Source organism: Hemiscyllium ocellatum, chromosome 35 (genome assembly GCF_020745735.1).
Source record: "Hemiscyllium ocellatum isolate sHemOce1 chromosome 35, sHemOce1.pat.X.cur, whole genome shotgun sequence".
Classification (NCBI taxonomy): Eukaryota; Metazoa; Chordata; class Chondrichthyes; order Orectolobiformes; family Hemiscylliidae; genus Hemiscyllium; species Hemiscyllium ocellatum.
Window position 1 is genome coordinate 42,735,894 of NC_083435.1, and position 19,486 is coordinate 42,755,379.

A 19,486-nucleotide genomic window follows, 5' to 3' on the forward strand; every position below is an offset into this window, starting at 1 on the left:
TTCGAGTGGATAGACAGCATCATAACGCCTCTAACACCGATCCTGCTCATAATCTTGTTCAATGCTTTAACCGTGAGAAATATTATTGTTGCTAATAAAGTCCGCAAGGGTCTCCAGAGAACAACTGAAAATCAGAATGATTCAGAGATGAAAAATCGGAGAAAATCCATGATTTTACTTTTTAGTCTTTCTGCAAATTTCGTACTCTTGTGGATTGTACATGTTACACATTCAATTAACTGGCCTGTGATCAATTTTTTTTACGTAGACATTTATTATAGTAACCCGATTTATATTACCCAGCAAGTTGGGTTCATGCTACAGCTTCTGAGTTGCTGCACAAATACTTGCATCTATGGACTGACTCAGAGAAAATTCAGAGAGGAGCTGCTAAATGGTGTGAAATATTTGTTATCTCTGAATGGGAGATTACGTAAACAGCAGAAAACTAGAATCGACGTGAATCAGAGGTTATACCTGTAAATGTGATTTATACTTTTGCAACATATGAGGTCATGTGAGGGTTAAATAGAAGATTTATTATATTCGAAAAATTTCAACACCTGTGTATAATAATCAAATTATTTTGATGGAATGTTGATGTAAATAAATGGGAGAAGACGTTGTGCATCTCATGAAAGTAAACACCTAAGAATGCATAGAGAAATATTCATATTCATATACATCTGAAATAGAATATTTCAAAGTTCATTTTCTGTATATATTTATGGAGTTGGGGCAAATGCATGTACCAGCAGATAGTAATTTCATTCACATAAGAAAAACCGATGATGATGAACACTGTTACCTATTTCCTTAAGCTCCATTCCGTTTTACATTTCACAGTTACATTTCAGAATAACATCATGGCATGCCATTTCCTTCCTGAACAGCTCACAGCAAAAAAAGGGATAAAACTGCAGTCTAAAGAGACCAGAAGGGAAACATATTCGAATGACACAATTAGATGCCCCCACTGACTTTACTGTCTCTTTTCCTGGTAAAGCTTTGGCTTTGGATTCAATCATTTATATCCATGCAAAGGCAGGAGGACTTGAGTGCATCTGTTCTTGGAAGGGATCAGAATGGAAATCATGGTACAGGAGTCACTATCCTCCACATGAACATTTGTCGAGGACCATCTCAGAGTGTAAAGCTATCCTTTGGACTCCTTGTTGACTCACATTTTTCTCTGCAAATCCCTTCCCACTCAGCTTTCTCTTATCTAACATGTATGAAAAATTCAGCAATGTAAAATGTGAGGAACGCTGTATTCATCCTTTCATGGTTTTTTGGAATGCAACTTTGCACTTCTATCAATGAAATTCAGGCCCCCACCTCATACTGGGCTTGACTAGAAATCATTTTCTATTCAAATTTCCTGCATCTCATTTCAATTTATATTCGATTTTTCGATGTTATGTGAATGCCAAATTAATTCTGAGATACTTGTATGAAATTTTAAGAACAATTTCCTTGTCGAAGATATGCAAACCTGTCAGAATCCACTAAAAGCCTCATTGCGCCAAGAATAACGCACCTAAATTTTTAATCCTTTGCTTACAGACGATCCTTTCCTGCACTCACTAAAGCGTTCTGGTCAATCTTCTCTGAATCCTTTCGAGGATTTGTGTATTGTTTTTCAAACGTGGCGATCAGCTCTGGGCGCAGTATTGCAGTTGTGATCTGACGAAAAGTTTATCAAGTTGCAGCTTCACTTCCATGCTTTTGTTGTCAATTAATTTTTGAAGTGTATTTCTAATTCATCTTCCAATAACTCCTCCGACTTTCAATGATTTATGCACTTATACCTTTTTGTCGCTATTTTCTCTGAACTCTTCAGAACAGTGTCATTTTGATATATAAGTCTTCTGTCGCTGAATTTTCCAATTCCTGGATTCTGTTAATTGTGAGAGCAGAGGATTTAATGAGTGATTAGATACAAGAGAACCAGCAGTCATCAGGTGTTGGCAGGACTGTTTACTTGATCTGATGAGATGTAGCTCACAGGACCATAGGGTTGCTCTCTCATTAGAGAAAGGTGACTGCTGGCAAAAGTCAGCATGCTATCGATGAGGGAAATGTTGAATAGAATGTAATATCAATAAAAACCTCCATGCTGTTGATATGACTCTGCATTGCAAATCAACTGTGCAGCCAATTGAACTGACCCAGCGTTGGAGAAGGTGAATGCAGATGGTGGTGCTCACTGGTGTTCGGGAAAGTGTGTGCTCGTCATGCTGATAACTCTTGGAGAGAGCAGTGGAGGCGGCAGTATTCACAGGGAGAGGCGGTGCAGACAACGGTGTTCACTGGAGTCTTAAACAATGTAGTTTAGACAATATTAATCACTGGGATTTTGGAGATGGAATTAAAGTGGTAGGAAGTACAGATCGTGCTGATTACCAGCTTATGGGATTGGACGGTCCAAATGTTGCTGATCATCAAGGTCTAGGCTAGGGTGCTCCTAAGGATTTTGCTGATCACCAGTGTCTCGGACAAGGCAGTTTAAATGGTGCTCATCCACAATTTTATGGAGCAGTCCAAACTCTGTGAAAATAAGTTAAGAAGCTAACCTAGGCTGACGTATTTCTTATTTTAAAGATAAATACATGATGGTACATTCCAGATGGAATAGGGTTTGTCAAACTACTTCACATAATGAAAATCGGAATTTATTCATGCATGATAGTTAAAATACTACAAAACCACTGTAAGAAAAGAATAACACTATCAATATATTAAATACAATAATAGGTATATTAACTATTAGTAAGTAATTGTTCCAGTATGGTAACCTTCCATGCAGACAGCCTTGGTCGCAGAAACACATATGTCTCACCAACAACTCCAGCAGCAGGAAGGGAAACCTCAGCTTTTATTTGTAACTGAGAGAGGGAGTAGATAACTTCCACTTCTTCAAGACCCCTTTGGCAAGTGCTACTGGAAAAAAAGTAACTAAAATTTCAGATTCTTTGAGACTTTGACCACAAACAATTAGTATGGTTGCAATGTTCCAACTTAAAAGAAGAACCCAATGCATTACAGTAATGTATTTACTCTACTGGTTCTCTGGAGACTACTTAGTACCTCCGGCTGAAAAGTTTTCTTCAAAATAAAGGACAAAATAGACCTCTCAATGCTATTGTATCGTCACTCGTCCCCCCTTGAAAAAAGAATCACCGCTGTAGAAATATGGCTTCATTGTTAAGTCCCTTTAGTCTTACATTATTAGCACATTATAATACGCATATTTACATTTATTCTAAGCTTGCAAACATTCACTACTGCAGTCCATTTCCGCCTGTTTTTTCCTCCATCGAACATCTTTGTCTTCCTTCACCAAAGTTAAGACAACGTGTTGATAAATACATTCTTTCATCCTGTCAAGTGTATAATGTGCAAATTTAATGCCTGCAATAACAAACTGCAATGAAACAGCCTGGAATCTTGTCCTTAAATATTTCCAAAAACTTCAAGGTATTATGATCAGTTTATTGAATTATTTCAGGCATATTTGTTACAATGTGAAATATTGTAATGATAGACCAATGTCAAGATCACCTTCTCAATTGTGGAACATTTTTTGCTCATGTTTATTCGGTTTTCTGGAATTGATGAACCTTTCTGTCTTGTCATCGTCTTCTTGTGAGAGTATAGCACTAACAGCCATACCACGTACATCAATCGCCACCTTGAATGACTTTGCTTCGTTAGGAATGGTGAATACCAGGGCAATGGTTAACACAGCTTTCATGCTATCAAATGCCTTCTTACAGACTTCCATCCACCGAACTTTTCTGAACTTCTTCAATATGTTAGTCAGTGGATCAACTGCACTGCCAAAATTCGGTACTAACAACTAGCAAAAACACTTAATTCTAGGAACTGTAGTATTTCCCTTTTCATTCATAATGTGGATAAAACTCCAGTAGCCTTTGTTTCCCCATCGTGTGGGGGCATCTCTCCATGTCCAATGACATGGCCCAGGAACGTGACTTGAGATTTTGAACTGACTGTTAGTCAGATTAATCACCAAGCCTGCTTTCCAAAGTTTCATAGAATAGAATCTGTACAGTGTGGAAGCAAACATTTCGGCAATACACGTCCACACCGATCCGCCAAAGATTATACCACGCAAAGCCCATTTCCCATTACTCTACCTTTACCCTTAACCTGGAGAATTTAGCATGGCCAATTCACCTGACCTGCACATTTTTGGACAATGTGATTGATCAATTCCGAACATGCTTCTAATGTCCCTTCCCCGTGAGATGAAAAATCGGCAGGTCGTCGATTGACACGACACAACTGACTTATCTAAAATTTACTTTAATATTTAGTCTTTTAAATGTGGCAAGCCCATTGTTCATATCAAATTTTATGCCTTCAATCTAGTACAATACGTGTACTAGTGGAAAAGTTTATGAATCTGATTTTCAATGGCATTGCCATTGCAATAGTCCACACAAAATTATTATGTTCAATTTGATTTTGGTACCTCTACTTGGGTGTGCTCCAGGCACTGTAACTCACTTTGAATAGGTTGTCTTGAGACCGAGTTCAGTCTCGTTTGGAATGTGCGCCAACTTTGAAAGATTAAATCAATAAGGGTTTTGCTTAATTGAAACAGTATTTCCGTCGTCTTTATCATGTGCAATTAATTGAGAATTCTCCTTATTTGATTGCAATAACTCATTCAGTTCACTTGGATTTTCATCTGGAAGGTAACACAATAATTAATTCCAATTTTTGAGAACTTCCCCATTGTTCAATTTAATTGGAGGAATGTCCAATTCAGAATCATCTGGACGTGGTTCTTCACTTTGTATCGCTGCAGCGAATGCATTCTCCTTTTGCTTTCTTTCCCTATCAACATAACTTTTGAGTATTGCCACACTCTGATATTTCTTTCTCTCCAGCATTCTTTTTAAAGAGTTCAATTCGGTCAACCTACTTTCGATTTGATGAGGTTTACTAAACCTTGATTTTAAAAATTAATCTGTTACTGCTAGTAACATGAACAGTTTATCACCACTAGCAAAATTGTGATTGCTTGATTTCTTGTCTGATTCCTTTCCATCACATGCTGCGACCCGTTCAAATGCAGTCTAACCAGATCAGCAGCTCTGTTTAATCTTTCCAGACAGTTTGACATATTCTAAATATATGATCTCTGAATTCTAACTCACTAATTTCTCCTTAATTCATTTAGGAGATCCTTTGACCTCATGCCCAAAACATAATTCAAATGGATTGAATTGGGTAGATTCTTCAGCTGCATCCTGAATTGCAAAACGTACAAATGAAAATCCTTTATTCCAATCGTCTGGACTTTGAGCCCTCAACATGGTCTTTAAAATGTGAGGCCATTGTTCTGATGCTCCCTGTGTTTCTCGATGGTATGCATTGGATTTGAATTGTTTCATTCCGAATCTATCCATACCTTCCTGGATTAAATTTGATACAACATTTGGCTCTTCATCTGATTGCACCTCCCGATGTAGACCTCATCTAGTTTGTTTTTTTATTATATAAATATTTTTATTGGAAATTTAACATTTTGACAAATTTACAAAAATAAGCAGAATTTTCAAGCACAAACATTAATATAAAAATAGATCTTAAATATATAATCATCAAAATTCAACTAATCCACAATCATCCAGAGTGTATAGTTGAGTCGCTTACATCCTTCAAATAAGAGAAAATGTTCTCTAATACACTCATAACAGTATGATAAAAAGGAAGCTATTTCCAAACAATAAGAACAAAAAAAAATTAAACATGTTTGAATGGAGATCTTCCCCCTTGTTCTCAGGGGGCCTTACTACCTTTCCAACGTTCCACCATATCCTCTCCCAAATAGTGCCCCACCCTCGACCCGGGCGCTCCTTAGTAGGATTTAGATATAATACCGAGCTAGAGTTAACAGTGAGCGCCGCACCCCCACCCCTCCCCACCCATACCTGAATATATCTGATAGCATCAATGCCACGTACAAACACACATAACTATAAAATTACAACTCCAACAGATTACAGTTAAGTATAATAACATAAGATAGCAAGGAAGACAACCCTGCTCCCAGAGGCAAAAGTAAAGTAGAATAAAGTATCCATTTCTCCCCATGGAGTGTGGGAGAGGCAAGCCAACATAAATTGTCTCTTACGATTTATTTAACCGAGTCTAAAAGTTTCTTGGCCTCTTCCGGTGATCTAAAATTATACTTGGATCCTTCTTGGGTAAAGCATAACGTCGCTGGGTAGCGTAAGGTGTATTGAATATCTAAGTCCCTAAAACATTTCTTCACCTCATCAAACGCCTTCCTTCTTCGTGCCAAAGCCGGGGAGAAGTCCTGAAATAACATAATCTTGGATCGTTCATGAATCATAGCTTTAGGATCCTTTCCAAGCTTTCTGGAGGCATCCAGGAGTATCTGCCTCTCCCTATAACTCTGCAGCCGGAACAGGACCGGGCGTGGGCGATGGTTCGTGCCAGGCCCGCGCACTGCGACCCGGTAGGCCCACTCCACCCTTACCCGGTCAGTTTCAGCCCGCAGGTTTAAAAGCTGGGGCAACCATCGCTCCAGGAATGCTGCTAACTGTCCTTTCCCTTCTTGCTCGGGAAGGCCCAGCAACCGAATATTCTTTCTCCGATTTCTGTTGTCAATATCATCCATGTAGATTTCAAAGGCCCTGATTCTCTGCTCGAGGGTTCGCACCTGTTCTGCAGCTGTTTGTGCTGCAGCCTCGGAGGTCGTGGCCTTTAGTTCCGCCCCCTCCACTCGGCCCTGCAGTTCCCCGATAGTTTGATTCTGTTTTTGCAGCTTTTCTTCGAATGCATTCCATCTCTGTCGGGATTCTGCGATGAAATTGACGAGTGTCGATTCCAATCTAGCAATCATCTCTATAAGGCCTGTTTTTACATCAGCTGCAGCCAGAGGAGAGGAGGGTGGGGGAGGGGACTTTGTTTTCTGAGAGCTGCGGTGTCCCTTCGATTTACTCATTATCCACTCAGTATTAGACTATTTAAATATAATATTCAGCAGCTAATTAAGATTAAAGAAATTTTTTGGGTGGTTTGGCAAGTGTGGTGGGGGCAGGAAACCCACTTTTCCCAGGTTTTGGGAAGGGCTCTGTAGACTCAGACTTGCTGAGTCGCCGCCATCTTGGATCTCCTGACATCATCTAGTTAAATAAAAGCTAGCTGTTCTTGAATCATGTCAGCTGTGATACTTTGTTATTTAATATCCGTTCGAAATCGGTTATACACATCCATTATAGACAATACATCCTGATTCCCACTTTTTATTTCGGTAGTGATTCGACACAATCAATTATAACACTTGTTATAGATTCCTCAAATGTGGTAAAGGGTATTAAGGGTGCTGAGTACATCGCTGCTGGAAGTTTTCCAATTACCTGACTTGTATGAAATGTCTGGCAAAACTCAACCACTTCCTGATGCAATCGAAGCCAATAAAAACGTTTTTGTATTTTGATTTGAATTTTCCTTACTCCTAAATGAACTCCTTCTGGTAATTCATGTGCTACCCAGAATGTGTCCTCTCTCTCACACAGTGGTTATACAACTTGATGAACTTCAGCCCATTACTCATCAGCTGAAATACGTGATTGTCTCCATTTTGTCATCCAAATGACATTTTTAAGATAGCAACATTCCACGATGCACCTAGATTTATCTTCTCTGCAATTTTTGATATGCTATTTCTGCTGTAATTCAGTTATTATCTCTGAAATAAAATTATCGACTTGGTCATCAGTTCTTTCTTTTTCTGAACAGTTTAATAAAACGGATAATTTGAAAAATTAACTTTAACTTCTTTACCTTCAATGTTTAATTTGTCTCCTGCTTCAACCTTTGGCTTTGTGATGCTGCTACCACAGAGGGAACACTTCAGTGGTCCAGGACATTCTGCCTTGGACTTTGGGGTGACTATCCTCCAAGGAGGGCTTCGGAACAGGCAGTAGAGAAAAGTGGCCGAGCAGAGACTGATAGCTAAGTTTGGTACCCATAGGGAGGGCCTCAACCGGGACCTTGGGTTCATGTCACATTACAGGTGATCACCATTGCACTATACACACGCACAAATTTTCCGACACACAACATTCTCACATACTTACGGAGACAGGTACACACAGACGCACACACAGGCACCCACCCACACCCTGATGGACACAAACACTCCCACACTCACACAGGCTCCCCTTCACAGAATTAAGACACTCTGCACTCACTACACACTACACACACACAAACACTTACACACTCTCACACTCACACACACACACACACACACACACTTTCTCACACTTACAACCCCCTCCCCAGATAGACACACACGCACATGCACACACTCAAAGACAGACAAAGACCCACATGCACACGTTTATTTTGTGAGGTGAATTTGTTCTTGCAGAGTTACGTAGTACTTTGCTCAAAGTCTGCATGCATTCATGTAGAACTCTGAGCTCAATACCTGCATGAATTTATGCAAAACTCTGTTATCTCACTTTTAGATTAGAATCAATCTAAACATCATGGCATAGACAGAGAACACAGGGGGCTAACACCTTCAACACATTGTCTAGCTATCACCATTGTTAACAGCTGACAAGAGAACGCAACTTAAAAAAAGTTTTGTGGTTTACAGAGGAAAGAAGTGAAACTATCACTGTATTCTAACAAATGAAAAGCTTAACAGACACTCAATTTTTCAATGTATAATTTCAGTTACATCACACTGTAAATTTTTGCTAAAGTTTCTGTGTTATGATTGAGCCCTCTGCTATCGCCTGATGAAGGAGCATCGCTCCGAAAGCTAGTGTGCTTCCAACTAAACCTGTTAGACTATAACCTGGTGTTGTGTGATTTTTAACTTTGTACACCCCAGTCCAACACCGGCATCTCCAAATCAAGAAAAATCCAAGGATAGACTTCATCTAATGTTTCAGTTGGTTGATTTTCCATTGTTTTTTCAACCAAAATTCGCAGCACTTCCACCTGTCATCTCGTCATACCATTCCAAAGATAAACTCATCGTGGAACGGTGAATTTCTCCATTACTCATATAACCACCTCTCTCCATTTCGCTGGACATTTCACAACATTACTTTATGCCACAGATCGCTGCTCTTCTCAACATGAATTCCATATATTAAACATCGTTTCTGACAATATTTCGGCGAAATTACTTATTTCCTCATCTCTCACCATCATAGATTGATTTACTTCCATAACTCTTCAAATGTCGCAAGTGGCAGATCCGAGTAAACCTTAGTCTTGCAAATAAATTCTTCAAAGACATCTGGCACTCTGTACTCAACCAATCACTGACGAGGTTTAGGTTAGATTACTTACAGAGTGGAACCAGGCCTCTCGGTCCAACAAGTCCTCCCCGATCCGCCGAAGTGCAACCCAACCTGACCCATTCTCCTCCAGTTACCACATTTCCTAACACGTGGGCAATTTAGCATGCCCAATTCACCTAACCTGCATATTTCTGGGTTGTGGGAGGATCTCCCGGAGGAAGCCCATGCAGACACGGGGAGAATGTGCAAACTCCACTCAGACAGTCGCCCAAGGCGGGAATTGAACCCGGGTCTCTGGTGCTGTGAGGCATCAGTGCTAATCACTGCGCCACTGTGCCACCGTGCAGAGATTGGTTCCACGTGGTTTTGCAGGTTTTGATTTTGCCTGTGCGTTTCTTTCCCACTTCCAAGACTTATCGTGTTTTTCCATACCCATCCTCTCCAGTGCTTTTTCGAAATCACACACACTGTGACTTCAGGTCGCTTGCTTTATTGCAATGACAACATTTGAGCTCTTTTACTTCTCTTTCCCCTTCATGGGTTTCGTTTTTAGTGTATGATAAACTATCTTTTCTAACTTGAAAGAGATTTTCTTTTCCTTTCCCAGCTGAAGATTTATGCTTTGTCCAATTTCTATCCCTCACAGATTGAAGATAATTTCGGAACCCAAAATTCGATTTATGAACTAATACATAATCAGATGGATGACGGAAAAATATGTGGTCAGAAGAGCTACTTCTTTTTTGAGGTATTTTAGGTGTTGGAGTAATTTTAGCGAATTCCAGGAGTAGCAATTGTCGTTTTATATGCTGTTGGATTGTTTTGGAACTTCGGAGAGAGAAAATAAAACAAGTCAAAACGATGGCACTTTAAAAGGGAGAAGGATGGACAAAAGGCAGCATATGGTCAGTGAAGGAGAGACAGAAAGAAACCCACATTGCTGTTTGACAGAGTAGTGAATGTGTACAGTTTTTGCATTTGCTGTTTGAATTCATGTATCTCTGCACATTAGGATGCATCTAGGAAAATGTAACAAACAGCGAAATTCACAACTGATCTGAGAGGAATCGATTTGGGAGAGCTGACAGCGCAGGCCAGATAAGTGCATAGTTTATAACTGTAAACTTGCTGTAAATCTACAAGAGTGAGTATATTGGTTCTTCCTTGATTATGTGTTTTCTTGAGATCTATCTGTGGATTAAACGTTAAAAAACATAAGCCACAAGTATTAGGTAAGCCTAGAGCAGTGTATTTGTAGAGAAAAAGATGGTGGCTGTTTTCTGGGTCTGCAGATGGTAAAGGAACAAAGATGACCTTTAGGAGAGTGACATGTTCTTGTCATATGTGGGAGTTTAGGTAGAGTGTACGTGTTACTGAGGATTATGCTGCAGGACATGTCTTTGGTTGCTAATGCTATCAGATTGAATGGATCGATTTGAGTGACAGTTAGAGGAGATGAGGAATTTAAAAGAGTAAGGAAAGCGTGATCATGGCAGTTATAGGAAGGGAGAAAAGCCGCAGATACAGTCAGAAACATGGGCAAACTCCTGGAAAGGTAGAAGAAGCAGCAAGTAGTGTAGGATAATCTGTGACTATCCTCATTTCAAACAAATATGCTGCGTTGGAAAATTCTGGATTCTCAGGGAAATGTCGCACGAACAACCAAGTTTCTGTTTTTAAGACAGGTTCTAATGTAATGAGGGGTTCCATACAATGACCTGTGATAGGGGATTCTCTGGTCAGAGGCACAAACAGACGGTTCTGTGGCCAGCAGCGAAAAATCAGAATAGTGTGTTGCCTCCCTAGTGCTAGGATGAAGGATGGTTCAGAGAGGTTGTAGAATTTTCAAATGGGAGAGGGGCCAGCAGGAGGTCATTGTACCCATTGGAACCAGTGATACAGGAAGGGAAAAGGGTGACGTTCTGAAGGGAGAACATAGAAGATTAGGCAGTATTTAAAAAAAAGGAACTCCTGGAGTGTAGTCATATCTGCCTTACTCCAGCTACTACGAGCGAGTGACGGTAGGAATAGGAGGATAGAGCAGATGAATGCATGGTTGAAGAGCTGGTGTATGGGAGAAGGGTTCACATTTTTGGATCATTGGAATCTGCGGTAGACGTGATCTGGACAAGAAAGATGGATTACATGTGAATTGAAAGGGGATTAATATACTGGCAGGGGCATTTGCTAAAGCTGCTCGGAGGATTTAAACAAGTAAGGTGGTGGGTGGGACCCAGGGAGGTCGTATGGCCGGCACGGTGGCACAGTGGTTAGCACTGCTGCCTCATAGCGCCTGAGACCCGGGTTCAATTCCCAACTCAGGCGACTGACTGTGTGGAGTTTGCACGTTCTCCCCGTGTCTGCGTGGGTTTGCTCCGGTTTCCTCCCACAATCCAAAGATGTGCGGGTCAGGTGAATTGGACATACTAAATTGCCCGTAGTTTTAGGTAAGGGGTAAATGTAGGGGTATGGGTGGGTCGCGCTTCGGCGGGTCGGTGTGGGCTTGTTGGGCCGAAGGGCCTGTTTCCACACTGTAAGTAATCTAATTAAATCGTTCTGAGACTGGTACTGATGGGAAAAGGAGCGAGTCAAACAGTCAGGGCAGGCAGGACAAAGCAAAGAACATGGTAAGACTGAAAAATAAAACTGCATTTATTTCGATGCAAGAGGCCTAACAGGGGAGACAGATGAGCTCAGCGCAAGGTTAGGAACATGGGCCTGTTGAATGTCTTACTTTAGTCCACATCGACAATGTCTACCACTGTGCCTTCCCAGTCACTTCTTTAGAAAAGTCACTCAAGTTAGTCAGACACGATTTTCGTTGGACAAAGCCATGTTGACTATCCCGAATCAGTCTTTGTCTTTCCAAGTGTATATGAAAGCCGATCACTCCACCACTGACCTCAGGCTCACTGGTCCATAGTTCCTTCACTTTTCCTCACAGACATTCATAAATAATGGCACCACGTTTGTCAATCATCATTCCACTGGCACCTGGCTGTTGCTGATGCAAATGTTCAAGCAAGGGGCCCAACAATCTCTTCCCTATGTTGTCACGAAGTCCTGGGTGGCACTTAATCTGGTCCCATGACCTACTCTTTATATGTGCATTTCAGGCCTCCCACCACTTTTCCTCTGTAATGTGAAATATTGTAAAACATCACTATATATTTCCCTCAGCTTCTGAACTACCATTCTCCACAGTAAATACCGACGCCAAATATCCATTTAGTATCTTAGTTATCTCCTGTGTTTTCAAACATTTGCAGTCTCATTGGAATTCAATGGGCCCTATTTTTTTTCCTAGTTTCTCATTTGCCCTCAATGTATTTACAGAATATCTTTGGATTCTCCTTATCCTGACTTGCGAAAACCATCTCTTGTCTCTTTTTTGTCCTCTTTATTTTCATTTTAAGCACACTGTACTGCGTTTATACTCCTCTAGAGCTTCATACGATCCCAGTTGTCTATTCTTGGCATATGTCCTTGTTCTTTTCTTGAAGAGAGCCCCAATTTCTATCATTCCTCACATTTACAAACCTTGCGCTTCACTATAACAGGAATATACAATCTTAACCCCTCATGATCGAGTTTTAAAGGCCTCCAACGTTCCAACCGTCCATTTATCCACAAGTAGGCACCCTCAAACTTTGAAGGTTGCTGCTTCATGCAATAAAATTGTTCGTGCTCCAATTCAGAATGTTATGTTTTACATCAGGTCTATCGTGTTCGGGAATTATTTTAACATTAATAGAATTATGATCACCTGCCCCAAAGTGCTCCCATCTTCATACCTCAGTAATTTGTGCTTACTCATTTCCTAACGAAAGGCGAAGAGTTACCCTTTCCCTGGTATGTGCATCCACGTAGTGTTTAAGAAGGCTTTCTTGTATACACTTAAAAAAAATACTCTCCATGTAAGTCCTTAACACTATGGAATCACAGTACCTGTTTGGAAGATAAAATCTGCTCCATTTCAACCGTACTTTTCTCAGAAATATCGGAGATCACCTGAGGGATTTGCTTCGCAATTTCCTCCTGACTGTTGTTGGGGGGAGGAGTGGAGAGGTTTGGCTACAGTATAGTTCCAATTACGTCATTAATCCATTTATTATATTTATTATTTGTCAGTTCCACGCTAGCTCAGTGGTTGATGGCACGTGCCTCAGTGGTTAGCAAAACTGCCTCACAGGAACCCAGGTTTGATTCCAGCCTTGGGCGACTGTCTGTGTGGAGTTTGAACATTCTCCCCGTGTCTGCCTGGGTGTCGTCTGGGTGCTCCGGTTTCCTCTCACACTTCAAAGATATGCAGGTTAAGTGAATGGGTCAAGCAAAATTGCCCATTGTATCCAGGTGTGTGTTAGTTGCTTTTGGTAGGGGATACAGAGTAACAGGGTCGGGGAGTGGGATTTGGTGGGATACTCACCAGAGGGGCTGTGTGAACGTGTTTCCATACTGCCTTGGTTCTACGAAATAACCTCAGTGTATGTTTTTCCAGGAATATCCTCCCCAAAGTATAGTGGAATGTTATCCCTAATCAAAAACACCAAGCTCCCTCTGCTGTATCCTCCATTTCTAAAGCATTTTTTTTTTACCTTTCCAGTCCCGTTCTTCCCTCAGCCATATTTCTGTAATAGCTATGGTATCCCAGCTCCATGTTCCCAATTGCGCTTTAATTTCCTCTAACTTGCCTGTCCTGTCTCTTGCATTGAAATAAACGCAGATTAGTTTATCAGTCTTGGTTACTTCTCTACCAGGGTCTTGCCTCCCTTGACTATTTAACTTACTCCATATATCGCCTGTATTAGCCTCAGACGTATCTCTTTTCACACGATCTATTCGTAATCCACAACACCACAACTTCATATCTTACGAGTTTAAAGCCTCCTGAGTAGCATTAGCAAATCTCTCCACCAGGATGTTGCTCACGCTTTCAATTCAGCTGGAACCCGTTCCTCTTATGCAGGTGACCTGGAATCCAGAAGAGATTCCAATGGTACAAATACGAATCCCATCCCCACCATAACAGCTTCCCAACCACGCATTCATTTGCTCGACCCTCCTCTTACGACACTCGTGAGCACGTGATCCCGGGTGGAATGCAGACTGTACTGTCCTCCAAGTTCGACCAAAGTACGTCGTCTCTGATGATTAGAAACCATCAATCTTTCAGCTAACTTCCACATGTCCCGACAAATTCAATCCATCGATCCTTTGTCTATTTATATGCGAACGACAATTAACTGGCTCTCCAATAGGTGTCCAACTTAAAACCTTATGCCTTGCCGCTGTTTTTAGATAATCTGTAAACTGCTTACTACAAGAAGCAATTAGAATAAAAAGAAACTGCAACTCTAACAGAAAAATCTGAACACCCGAGCTATTCTCACTGAGACTGTTCATCATATTTACACAAAGACCATTGTTATTGACCCTATTTAGCATGGCAGAAATATGGACACTGTTATTGACAACAGAGTTTATCACATTAACATCACGGGAAGTTTTAGGCGTCAGAATTCCAAATGCAACTTCACATTTGAAACTCTTTACAATATCTACATTTGTCTTGCAATATGTCCTAGATAAACTGCCTTTGTTTGTGCAAAGTTATTTTTGGCCAGGTTTTATCTTAATAAAAGTCAACATTCTGCAATTGCTCTAACATATCCTTAATCAGATTATATGTTATTGGCATGTGTTACTGTATTTTAATGACTTCGTTTAAAGAAACTACAGAGTCGATTTTTCAGATATGACTTGAATCATAGAAATTGGCAGTGTGGATGCTCTGCATTAAAGTGAAATAGTATGACCGGACATTAAGACAGTACAACATTGGTGTAATGAACGTGAATATCTCCTCAGAATTTGATGTCAATGACATTTGCTAGAACCGATCAATAAATCAATTTTAGATATAAAATTAATTGATAAAACTGCCGCTTCAATCTTCTCCCAGTGCAACTGATACAAACCTGCTTTCGTTTCTGTACTTTATTTTCTGTGGATCTATAAAGAATCTAATTGATACATCCAGCTTAACAACAAACGGCACAGAATAACTGCAGCTGCTTTGGTTAAGTTCTGTCATTTGTTTTCCAAGTATGTTATGTAAAATACCTTGTCATTTGATATTCTTTATTTTAGACTGTGTTTTTAAAACAAATACTTCTTTAAACCAGAGCTACTGTACAAACAAATGCTTACAGTATTTGCCGCTTTGCACGTTCCTAACTTTAACGGTTTTGGACGAATAGTGAAAGCACAAGCAGACACCCAAAAGCTGATATTTTCAAAGTGAAAGATTAATGTATTTGACAGCAACCTTTTCATTGTCTTCTGACTAGTTGACCGTGGATGTCTGGGGCCAATGCAGCAGAGAGAGACTTAAACTGCAAAATAAAGCAGAAAAATAATCGATGTGTATGTATCTCTCCCTCCTGCGTGGGGGTACCAATAACAGAGAAATGTGGATGAATAGCAGTCTTCAATTACAGCGAACTGTATTCTATTTACCCTCCTGTGCAAGTCCCAAATTAAGAGAAGAATAAAACATCTTCAAAGACAATTAATTCACGATTTCTAACACAAATAATGAAGACAAGTATCAGTTTGTAGTATGCCTCATTCCGGATAAAGGGCACATGCCCGAAATTAGAAGAAAGTGAGGACTGCAGATGCTGGACATCAGAGCGGAAAGTATAGTGCTGGAAAAGTACAGCAGTTCAGGCAGCATCCGAGGAGCAGGAGAATCGACGGTTCAGATATAAGCCCTTCATCAGGAATCCAGATGAAAGGCTTATACCTGAAACATCGATTCACTTGCACCTCGGATGCTGCCTGACTGGCTGTGCTTTTCCCGGACTACACTCTCTCGACTCTGATCTCCAGCATTTGCAGTCCTCACTTCCTTCTCAGTATACAAACAACCTATGTCAATAGAAGAGAAGTAGAATGATTCAGAAAACAAAAGCTGAAAGAATTAAGTTATCAATTCACATGGTCTGGTGTGCAGCCATTAAATTGTGTTTTCTTAGCATTTTCCCTTTCCTTCTTCCTTTGTTTTCCATAAGGAATAATTTTCATCACCTTGACAGTCGGTCCATTATTCATGACATTGTTCGGAAATCTACACAGGAGCCATTGTGATAGAGGCTGTAAACCAAGTCAACAGCAGGACACGATTTCTGAAATCAAGAGCGTGGCCATTATTGCTGACACATTTTTATCATCTAAACAAGAAAGCTAATGTTATTAAGACACTTCATCACATGAAAACCACGGATTACTAATGAGACAGCTCATCGAAATCAACACAGGTCCACCTGTGCTCACTTTGTTTATCATATCAGGACCAAGGCTCATGTTCATCACATTGTGACTGACAGTATTCAACAGATCAACGACAAATGCACAATTCATTCAGTTTTGGACTGTTGAACAACACCACGAATATTTCAAGTAATGCAATTGACGTTGGGATAGAATTTTTTTTTTTGGTCGTTCCAATAATAAGAGTATTGTAATGGACAAAAATCGCTCAAGAAACGCGGTTTGTCAATTTAGTTATTTCTATGGCGTGATTATAATACCTCTGCTTAAACTACCGAAGTTGTTTTCTCCGTGGACAATCCTCTTTGTATATATATATATGGCATCCTCGATGTAGATTGCATAGGGTGTAGTTTTGCTTGCTTAGCTGTAGGTTTGAGAACCAGACGTTTCATTACCTGGCTAGGCAACATCATCAGTGACGACCTCCAAGTGATGAGGAGCTGTTGTCTCCTGCTTTCTATTTATATCTTTGTCCTGGATGGGGTTCCTGGGGTTTGTGGTGAGGTCATTTCCTTTTCGTTGTGGTTGGAGTGCCAGACCTCTAGGAATTCTCTGGCATGACTTTTCTTTCCCTGTTCCAGGATAGATAGTATTGTCCCATTCGGATTTTTGTTTTTTTCCCCTCTGTATGTATGGCTACGAGGGAGAGAGGGTCGTGTCTTTTTGTGGCTAGCTGGTGTTTGTCCTACCAAGTGTTTCTGGCAGTCCTTGCATGGTATTTTGTAGATGACGTTGGTTTTGTCCATGGGTTGCATGGGTCTTCTAAGTTTGCTAGTTTTTGCTTGAGAGTATTGATGGGTTTCTGTGCTACTAGGATTCCGAAGGGCCTTGGTAGTCTGGCTGTCATTTATGAAACTTCTTTGATGGATTGTAAGGTGGGCAGGGTTTCTGGCTGTGTTTGATCTGCTTGTCGTGGTTTGTTCTTGAGGAATCTCCAGTCACTATTGTTTGAATATCCATTCTTCTTGAATACGTTGTATAGGTGGCTCTCCTATGTTTTCCGAAGTTCGGCTGCGCTGCAGTGTGTGGTGGCTCGTTGGAGTAGTGTTCTGACACAGCTTTGTTTGTGTTTGTTGGGATGGTTGCTGGTGGAGTTAAGTATTTGGTCAGTGTTTGTCGGTTTTCCGTATATGCAGGTTTGTAGTCCTCCGTTGTCCGCCCAGAAATGCGAGTTTGTTGTTGGTTTCTTCATCCTTGGTGAACTTTCTGCCTGTGAGGGTGTTGTTGATGATGTTAAATGTCTCTTCTATCTCGTTTCGTTTTGTAATGACAAAGGAGTCATCTACATAGTAGACCCAAAGTTTTGGTTTGATGGTTAGTTGGGCTGCTCGTTCTAGTCTTTGCACTACCGCTTCTGCTATCAATCCTGATAGCAGAGATCCCATGGGTGTGCCATTGGTTTGTTTGTAGATAATGTTTTTGAAAGTTAAGTGGGTGGTGAGGCACAGGTCCACTAACTTGATGATGTTTTCGTTGTTAATGTGATTGTTGGTGGTTGGGGTGTGTGTGATGGTCTCTTCTAAAAGTGTGGTAAGTGTTTCCTTTGCCAGGTCGATGTTGATGGAGGTGAACAGTGCTATTATGTCAAATGAGATAATTGTTTCGTCTTCCGCTATTTTGGTGTTTTTGATGATTTTTAGGAATTCCTGGTGCAGTGGATGGAGTGCTGTGACTCTTCTACTAGGTATTTCAGTCTTGTGTGTAGTTCTTTGGTCAGTCTGGAAGTTGGTGTTCCGTGTAGTGAGACCATGGGTTTGAGGCGTGGGCTCCTGGTTTATGGATTTTTGGTAGTGCGTATAATGTGGGTTGTTGGTCCCATCTGGTTTCATTTTCTGGAATTTCTTCTTGTTTAATTGTCTGGAATTGTGCAATTTTCTTCAGAGATATGTAATTTTGTTTCCTATATGTATGGTCGGGTCTAGCGCCACCTGTTCGTAGGTATTGGTGGCTGGAAAGAGTGCATTGGCTTTCTCTATGGAGTCCCTCCCGTTCAGGATGACTGTGAGCCGACCTTTGTTTGCAGGTAATATAACGATGTTTTTGTTTTTTTTTAGGTTTTCTAAGGCTTTCTTTTCTGGTGCGTTCAGTTTGTTTCCTTCCTTCTTTCGGCTCAGAGTAGGGGCGACTGTCTGTCTGATCGTGTGTTGTGTTTATTCCGTGAGTTTGTTGTCCTTCAATGTGGTTTCTAATGCCACTAGGAAATCCTCCTCGTCAGCGTCTTGGTAAGTGAAATTTAGTCCGTTTAGACCGCTTCTTCTGTGTCTGATAGGGTTCGGTTTGATAAGTTCTTTATACATGTCCCATTGTTATCGATTTTGTCTTTATTGGTGAGTTTGTCAGGTTTTTCTTTCAGGTTCCGATTTTTATTTGTCTGTTTTCGTCGTTGTTTGGTGTTTATGGCTCGTTCTACAGCGTCTGTCCATTCTTGATTTGTTGCTTGTTTGACCAATGCTTTTTGGCGCGCAATTTACTGGTTGTATTTTCGGAGTCGGTGGTGGGCATAATTGATTAGCTCTCGGAGCATTCTGCGGCCGTTTCGTTCTGTTAAACTTCTGGCTTGAGGTGTTTGTATCGGCGGTTTGTATTGGAGACATTTTGGCAGTGCCTGTTTTCTCAATCATTCATGCAGGAAGTACAGTTATTGCGGGTGGAACTCTCTTGGATGGCATTCCTATCCTGGGATAGGCTAAGCAAAGACATGCCAGATAATTCCTAGAGGCCTGGCACTCCAACCACAACGCCATAAACAAACACAAAGATTTAGATATTATCTATCAACCCCTCAGAAAACAAACAGGAAATGACATCGCTAT